Here is a 10062-nt window from a genome sequence, read left to right as displayed (position 1 = left end):
CGTATCCGGGTGATCTTTTCTTTTTTCACCTTTATCGGTTTAGGCATTTCAAATTCAGCGACTAACACACGATGTTGTGATGTAAGTGGTTCTCCGGGGATTACTTTACAGTCCCTGAAAGTCTTCAGCCGGTGCCGATCTGTTAGGATGTAGTCTATTTGTGTGCATGCCCCGCCGCTTTTGTATGTAACCAGGTGTTCGGGACGTTTAGAGAAGAACGTGTTGACGATTGCAAGATCGTGGGTTAACGCAAATTGTAAGATGTTTTCGCCTTCCGGGTTAATATTGCCATATCCCCAGTTGCCGTGTATTCTCTGGTACGTGAATGTTCTGCTCCCAACATGGCCGTTTAGGTCACCGCCTATGTATTTCGACTCCGTTGCCGGAATGGATTGTAGTAAATCGTTTATCTCGTTCCAGAATGTTTCTTTCTCTGCATTTGAGCAGCCAGTCTGTGGTGCATAGGCGCATATGATGTTCATGCATGGTTGGTTATCAAGAGCAAACTTAATTGAAATTAGTCGCTCGCTTATTCTGTTCACTTCTACTATGCGATCTTGAAAGTCATGATCTACCACAATTCCAACTCCATTTTGTGATCGTGTCCCGTGGTATATGAGTTTGTAATTATGCCCGATGTTTCGCGACTTAGACCCCTTCCATTTCGTCTCTTGAATGCAACATATGTTGATGCGTCTGCGATGTAGTACTTCACTCAGCTCGGCGCTTCGTCCTGTCATTGAGCCCACATTCCAACTCGCGATGCGTATTTTTGGTACTTGTGTATGGGCTCTGGTGACATTGCCGTCGCTTGGGGGGTACGCCCTAGCATTTGCTGCAGTTCCTTCACTCTTATCGTCGCTTGAGGGGGACGCCCTAGTAGTTACACTTCTTTTATTATTTGTACTTTTCATGACCAGAAGTAAAAAAGTTGGCTTATATATATATTTTACGGCCGGCTGCCACCAGACGCCAAGACAGTAACCCCTCGTGCTAACTGGGGCTTGGGATGCCACCGTTGACTGTTGACGTTCTTCCGCCGCCATCCCCTGCATGACGTCCTGCCTGACGCCATTGCCCTCCACAAGCCCTTTCTCGGTTTACCACCAAGTGGCCCTCTGAAGGGATTTGCCTGTTGGTCCGCGAGAGGTATTTTATTTCCCTCTTACCCTTTGGTATTGTTTCCAACACCAACGAGCTTTCCCCGATCCGCCACCGTGGGAACGCGTTCTCTAGGGGTTACAGGCTCCCCCGAGAACAATAAATAAAAACCGATCAACGTTCTGACCAAAATATTGCAGGTATTTTAATACCTTATATTAGCCAATTAATGACGTACCCTAATGCTATAAAATTATCTATGTTATTGTAAAAAAAAGTTCGGCTCGCAAAAATAAAATTGTTCTGGCTTATCTTTGCAGAGAGGATTCCCACTGAATTAAGCATGTGACCATCATCACGATCGGCCTAGTCCCTTAGGAGTTTTTTTTTGTTGGGAGGTCTTTAGATATATGAATGGATAAAGAGAAAGAGGAAAACCGACGAAGGGATAGATAGATTGTCTGAGAGATGACATGTATACGAAGAGAATGAATGTTGGTATGACGGCTGACAGAAGAAGAATGAAATGGGAAACATATAACGCTGACTCCAATTGGGGACAGGAAGACAGAAGGACAAGAAGAGGATACATACACTACTTTTGACATTACATTTTGATATTTTGATTTATAATACTTTTGACTAATGTATCAGTCTATAAAAATAAAATACTTATTGTAAAGTGTGACGCCATAAGCTTCGATTACGTCATTATTACTTTTACAAGTTACCAAACAATGGCTGATTTTTTATCTAAGCATCGAAATTTCTTAATAGGAATACTTGTCGGTTTATTTTTTAGGCTAAGTGAGTTTTTGTGTATCTAACTATCTACCATGAATTGACACGAATATTTCAAATGGCTTCTAATAAAAACACCAGTGTTGTTTCTATTTTATTTAAGTGGTCATTGTTTAGGTAGTACTTAATTAGGTTATATTTGGTTCTTTAGATAAAAGTAAGACTAAGATCATCATTTATCAGACATGTATCTTGTCCATACTCTTGTATGGCGCGGAGACCTGGACATCGTATGTCAAACAGGAGCGGAATATGCGCTGTCTCCGGTGTATACTGGATTTTTCGTGAAAGGACCGAGTAACAAACCGACCGAGAAGGTGCTTAGTATCGCGGGCATGCCTAGCATAACCGCACTTCTTAAACAAAGAAAATTGCGCTGGCTAGGGCATGTGCAGCGGATGGAGCCTTCTCTCGTTTACCAAGACAAACTCTCCTGGGACAAATCTCAGACGCCAAACGACTAGTTGGGCGGCCATTGTTGCGATTTAAGGAAGCGTTAAACGCGACATGGTATCCTTTAAAATTGACCCGAACATCTGGGAAAAAGCTTCTGGTGACCGTGACAGTTGGAGGAAAATACTATCTGATGGGGTCGCGCATGACAAAGCCTGGTTCGATCTGCTCTCCCACGTCACCGGAAACACAGTTCGTTTGTGGACGTTGCGATCGGCGCTGTCGCTCTCGCATAGGCCTTGTTAGTCATTAGCGCATGTGCCAAAACCAAGCAACTTGACACGGATGCAGCTTAAATCATCTTTTACAGATGTAAAAGGCCACTGATGAGATATAAGTTTGGTTTGGATCAGCAAGGAACAGAAGAATTCAGGATTGTGTTAGGAGTTGTATTGTAGCAATGTTCTTTAAATTGTCAACCGACTTCCCAAAAATTAACGCGTCCTCAATACGGTTCTTCTGTTTTTCAAAATCAGATTAGATGTCATTATCATCACCCTCCTGCCCTTATCCCAATTTTATCTGGGGTCGGCGCAGCATGTTTTCTTACGAGTAACATTCATTCTAACCCTATCGACTTTCACACAATCCATCCATCTGTTCTTTGGTCGTCCTCTTGAACTGTATCCATCTACGTTCTTGCCTTAAACCTTTCTCACAAAGCGACTTTCGTTTTCAACAATAAAGGTTTTTTTTAGCGGAAATGCTGTATCAGCCAATAAGCTGGAAAACTGAAATGAAAATGATCAAAATAAAAGGTTTTGATTGAAAAAGGATTGTGGAGGTATACCCACACATAAACGTATAAAACCTTTGGCAATGCTTTTGTATGGATGCTTTTGTATGTATGAATTCTTGAAATTCATAGGTTGTTCTCAAACGGAATACTAATGCTATGCGTTGGCTTTGCTACTTTTGACCGACAAGTTTCCTTGTGAAGTTGAGCCATCTGCAATTCACACTGAATTTTAAATGAACCGCTGTAGGCAGATTTGAATTGAAGTTTAGCTTAATAAAACTTGTTATTTCTACTTTGTTGTTTTCGAAATCAACTTAAGAACTTCTAAACTTATTTGGTGTTATGTTCAAATATTTTATTTTAAAAATAAAATCCAAATGTCATTTGACAAATTAGTTAAATAATAAAAATCCGAAAGTTACAGGTTTTTAATTTATTGAAAGAATATTTTATTATCTCGATTTTATGTGAATAAAAAGAGCCAAAGATAAAATGGCGCCTGACAATATATTTTATTTAACATGTAAAAAACAACAGGTTTACCAAAGAAGGAATTAGCTTTTTTAGAACTACGAAGCCATATAGACTTAGAGGAAATAGAAAAAATACAAATACATCACTTCCCTATACAGATTAACGAAACGTTAGTTACAATTTAAATTATTCAACCGCAGTTTAATAACACATACGTTCAGCATCCGATCATCAAGATAAGATTTTATTTGAGGTACCCACTACGGGTCACTTTTGAAGTGGCATCGGTTATTTAGGTTTTTAATAACACAAGGCATGAATATGTGATGCGATTTGACGCGGACCAAGATTTATATTTATAGCACTTTTAATTTACGACCCGCTATAAAATACGTCGAAACTCCGTCGATCAATAGTTGTGTAGGTTCCTACCTGACGATTGCGTCGTTATATCGCATATACAGGTCCCTCACACGTACAAATTTAAGTATATATGTATTTTTAAATAAGATTAGAGTAGGTACCTACCCGCATACTGCAGACTAAACAGTGGGCCGAAAGTTAAGAAAAAAAAAGTGATGATGACTCCTATGAAACTTTTCAGTCAGTCTGATACGGCTACATATCTGATCTTTTGTGAATGCGCGTAAAATTAATCTTCGTATTGACTTATGATTAATAGTTCGGCCGAAGGAATGTTTGTAATGTGTGGGAACTCTCAAATATATAGGATTGTTATACAATGTGGATCTTCTGAAAAAAAAAAAACATTTTGCTCCATGATCAGATACTGTTTTCACATAGGCACACATAATCATTAGGAATGGCATATCCTAATGATTAAATGTGTACTACATGGACTTTAATTGGGAGGCAACAACAGCAGATGGCTTTTATTGTTATATGTACAACAAATGCTATCAACAATCACACTCATTTCATATAGTGACAATAACATGACGACTTATGAGTTAAACGATTGCACTTAACTGTTTGGTTCCGAGAAACGATGTTACAAGCGAGCCTATATAGATAACATTGTTGGCTTATGCAATGAAACTTTAAAATTATATAATGTCCTCGTTTCATATAAATTCACACATTTTGCTTTGACTGAAGTATTCGTTCTGAAAGGACAGCTGAAGATAAGCGAACTTTTCTAAAAAATCCAATAAAAAAAAAACTTAGGCTAATGTCATCTTGAATAACTGTAGGTATGTGTACCTTGTGTTTATGTGTAGGTACATACATGCCTTACAACGGCTTTGATGGCTAATAAAGTTATATTATATATTTTTTTGTTGTGTTACTGAGGAGAACCAAATTCATGTTTTAACCTGTTCGACATCTTCATAGATGCAAAAATATTTGCTAACGTATATTCGAGAAAGTAACTGATAAGGCAAAATATACCGTCATGTTTAACGGTTCATTTCAAACTATTGTTGCAATTATACTTAATGGTTAAACGCCGAAAGTAAACAATGTCGGTACTTTAGAAAAAGCGCGATGAAAACTGTTCGCAACATTAGCACGTGATCGTTTGCAAAAACTAAGGAGGCGGGCGGCAGCTCAAAGGGAAATCACCCCAAAAGGGCGTTCGAGTCAAAATATGTACAAACGCTGACCGTAATGGTCCAAACAATAAAAAATGGATATCTTATTTAAGTATTAACAATAAGCGGGCCTGCGTTTGTTGCGGAGTTGGCCTGAACAATGGTGGGTTTTACGAGGTCGTAAAGGCAGCGTCTTTGTCCACGATCCGGTCAATAAACGTAGCTGAGCGGACCCGGGCCGCGCGCCTTCTAGCATATAATTGTTTACTTGAATTTCAAATTGATCTCACGGAATATCAAAGCTGATTTAAGTTCCTACTTTATATTTCTCATTCCATTATTATGATTCAGGTTATTTATTGAAGATACTTAACACATTCCAAACCAAATGTGGCTTTGATAGAGGTAGCGTGTAGATTCATATTTTAATCTCTCTTCTTATGCATTGGACTGGATGAAAATATTACTAACAATCTTTCTGCTTTTGGTAAATTAACTTAAGTATAACGATTGAAATGTCTGAAGCGTACTGGTTTTAATATAATACTTAATTAAGTCTAATACTCTGGTAATTAAAGCACCTACATATATTACAAAACCTAAAATATATGGCATAGGTATGTGTGAATGATTTTGGGATCCGGCTTTTAATTAATTGCCCATCAAAATACTAATTATTTGGCCAAATGAACATTATCAAATGTGACTTTATTACGTTTTGCTCTACGTCTGGAAATTTTACGTCAGGCAGAATTCATTTAAAATTCATATTTCGCAAAACTTTACTTTCCACGTGAAGTTAAAACAACACAATATTTTGCCGGTAAGTGAACAAAGCTGACTACCTGCATTACCCACCGCCTAGGTAAATGCACGGACCATTCGTGGACTCAGACTCAAATTTCATTGTCTAAAAGCTGCCAACTGCGGGAAAATCCCTCGTAACGTAAAAAACCCATTGTATTAATTCCTCAAAGAAAGCCGACAATGCAGTGCGGGCGACTTGGAACGTTATCGACACTGCAGCAGATAATTGAATTATTTGTTATGTATATTCAAGTGAAATAATCTTTTTAGTGGGCGTTCAAAGAAGGCGGAATTCGGCAGAGGTTACTGTTGTTTGTTTGTTTAACTAATTGTCCGTAAAGTAATGCTTATAGGATTAACTGGAAGAGTTGAGCAACTGTTAACGGAGTGTTAAGAAGTCAGCATTTAAAAAACTACGCTAGAATTTAAGCTCTGCTTTCTAGTCTAAAAATCAATGCACTCATTTTCTGTCCTTTTCATTTTATATGACACATATTCTACTCGTATATTCGATGCCATAGATTTTTCTGGTAATCTCCACAACATTGAGGATCGAAAATAGTGCTCTTTCTAATGATTGGTACAGGCATTGGTTTCAAAGTCATATGACGTGTGTACTATAAATTATAGTTTATCGGCATTCGGCATATCCTACGATTACAATTTATAACACACGATAAAATATACTTTAATTTTGCCTTGGCGTAACATTGATTTTGGCTAACTCATGACGACTATTTTCACAGTTGTTACAACAGAAGCCAAAAGGTTTTGCGGTACCTGCATGCACTTTACAAGCGAACGTTCAGATTCGTTAAGTACACGGTTACGTCAGGAAAGGAAACCACTTAAATTTTAATAAGAGCAGCGATTATGCGCCATAAAATGCTGTAAATATGTAGTTAGCCAGGTTCCCTGACGGTGGGCAATTTGCGGCGCTCCGCCCCACGTACCAACTACCAGTATCAATGCCTATAATTGCAATTCAACTCGAGCCCTACAATACACCTACCTATATACCAAGATGGAGCAATAAAACAACAACGCCAGTCGCTTTGAGAAAATCATTGAAAGCGCTTAGGTTTTTATATGCTTATTATATTGTAAAAATAGCATCGCGTGTAGTAACGTAGATTATTTAATGTATACTGTAGATAAATGTTGGTAGTGTACTGATGGCGAAGGAAAACGTTGGCACAAGATTCTGTACAATAGAATTGTTATAGCAATTAATTTCGTTGCTTATTTATTAGAACCCAGTTATTGTACCTGCCCCTATTTAAAAATCCATTTTAAACGCACTAATGGGACTATATTGCTCTCGTGTGGGCCGCATGGGGCTGAAAACACAAACCATGTATTGAAATGTTTTATTTTACTTTGGCATCAATTACTCAGAAAATGAAAAAAACACATCGTTGAAGTTTTCAAGTTATGTACCTTACACACTTATGTACGTACTTGGAAAACTGTTCTGTAAAATGTTAAGAGTTAACCACTTTGCTTCACCAATTTCAGTAATCCAGATGAATGTTTAAAAGAAATCTAATATTTCTAAGGACCTATTTTTTATTTTACGCAATCCACAATCAAAGAAAAAACTTTTATTAACATTTTCAATATACCTACTTACTTTTTATTGTTATTAGTAAAATGTTTTAATTTAACTTAGGAAGAGGATCTACAAGACCACGGTCTGATCTGCGTCAAAGAAATGTATGGAGTTACGAGAATGAATAAAGTGAAGAATAAGCATATAAAAGGAAGTTTCAAAGTGGCACTGATAACTGAAAAGCTATATGGAAACCAGCTGTTATGGTGTGGGCAAGTGCTGCCGTCTAATGAAGATCATGCTGCGAGGAAGGTGACGAGTATGAATGTGGATGGATATAGTGAAAGGGGATGACCAAAGAAATGGATTATGTGAAAGTCAACATGTCTAGAAGAATATTACTTCTGAGACGATGGTAAATAAAACTCTACTAAACATTCTACGCCGATCTCAAATAAAATAGGGATAAGGGCTTGAGGATGACGTTGATGCTTTGTATACTCATAAGTTCTGATTTTTAAGATGTAACTGGAATTTATTTTGTAAAAACCTTGAAAATGTATTTCAGGAGTCTTGCAAGCAGTATGCATTCACGTAAGACTTCTTATATAATTTGCGAAGGCTCAACTAGTTCGAAGAGTTAGGGAAATGCAATGCGATAATTCTAATTTTGGATATTTTTAAACAACGTATAATGATTTGAATGAAGATACCTACAACCTTGCTATGGCTACTTATCGTTTTAGTAACTTTACTTTGTAGCTACCTTGGGAGAAAATTCGTTTTTTTTTTTTTAATCAAGCTTATGTAATTATGCCAGTTAAAATAGGAAACAAGTTAAAGAAGCCGACGTAAGTGATGATCAGTCGGATTGCCGGTGAAGTAACAAGTAAGATTTATCAAGAAGGTAACTATCTTCGTAATTACATAAACTACAGCTTAGTTGCTCAGTAATTGTCCCTACACACTTGCGATGCAACATTGTGTTTAAACGAGGAACTTTGAAATCCTATACATGACCTCTCATCCCTGTAATCAGTCTCATGGTACCTACTTCTACTATTTTCCTTAATTTTATTGTGATTAATTGCAATAATTAACACCCATCACTTACTAGATCTGTGTCTATTGATATACAATGCTTATTTGAAATAACTATGTTTGTTGAACTGGTTGACATGTTCAACTATGTCCCAAGAACTTTTTAACGTTCTTGTAAATATTTATATAAGGGTGTGAAATATCTATATTGTCTTCTAAACAGGATGACGGGGTTAGCATAAAATAATAAACAGATTATGAATCTAAGATTCAATAAATCATTATTAGTTTAGTTTCTGGACTTTTCCAGATCAATATTTATATGTATTTATCCAGGAATCGAGAACACTTGAAAATAATAATTAGTATTAACGTAGCCACTCGGGCAGGAGAGTGGAGTGGTAATACCTACTCCAAGTTTATCGTTACATAAACACACACGCGCGTATGATATAATATATGAAGGCTGTCCACGTGAACGCTGATATATAGAGGGCGATATTACAGCGAGCGGCCAACAAACAATAAGGTGTGATAAGCAGATTCGGCGGCGCTTTTCATGTGTTGCCTTTGTCCGAGTTTAATCCGCCGCTCGAGGCGCGCCGCCCCGCGCAAGCGCCCGCGCACCGCGCGTCGCCCCGCCTACGCGCTACGTGCCGTAGTCCGTAGACCTTCACTATGTAAACGAATTCGAGTTATAAAATTCTTTGACGATTCAATTTTGACCAGAAATGGAAAGCCGGTCTTTGATGGGTACGTATGTAATTTGATTTAAATTAACATGTTTGTCCACATCGGAGTTTCATCATGTTTGACGATAAAAGTTACTGAAAAATCGCTTGGCATTGCAATTATAAGATGTTAGCGTAAAAACGATTGTATATTTTAAGTCCAAATGCCAACAACTTCTGATCCAGAAGCGCGTCACACATTACCTATGTCAATTCCTTCAATTAACATTTATAACTTTATTGTTTTATGACTAGTCTTATATTGCAGCAAGTTTAAACAAATAGGTATAAGATATTTTTCATAAAGAAAACTGCAGTTACATAAGATAGGTATAAAGGTGGATAACGTATCTTTCGTCATTAACGATATCACTCACGTAGAATACCTAACACAATAAAAATATATACTTCTGAGAATAGACAAAATATACCGTATCTAAAAAGGTATTGTATTTAAAGGTATGTCATACCATACCATAGTATCTGAAAACAAACTGTAAAATATTAAATTTTGATCTACAGTTTTTATGTATCTTTCGTGACAACAAGAAACTTTACTTGTCCTATACCTCTTTCAACTACCAAATACAGGTAATTAATCGTGTTATTTAAAATTAAGTTATTCATTGTATTTTTGTTTCTAGAAATGACGTCTTAATAGCGGCGGATGTACCTTTTATGTAAGTTATTAATCTTGATCTATAACTTACAGTACCTCAGTTTAATGTCACGTCAAAGTTTCTCTTTACAACCTCGCTACATTGTGTAACTCCAACTCGTAAATGTATGTACTAAAGCATTCATATA

Source organism: Helicoverpa zea, chromosome 8 (assembly GCF_022581195.2).
Source record: "Helicoverpa zea isolate HzStark_Cry1AcR chromosome 8, ilHelZeax1.1, whole genome shotgun sequence".
NCBI classification, from domain to species: domain Eukaryota; kingdom Metazoa; phylum Arthropoda; class Insecta; order Lepidoptera; family Noctuidae; genus Helicoverpa; species Helicoverpa zea.
This window is presented reverse-complemented; position numbering follows the sequence as displayed.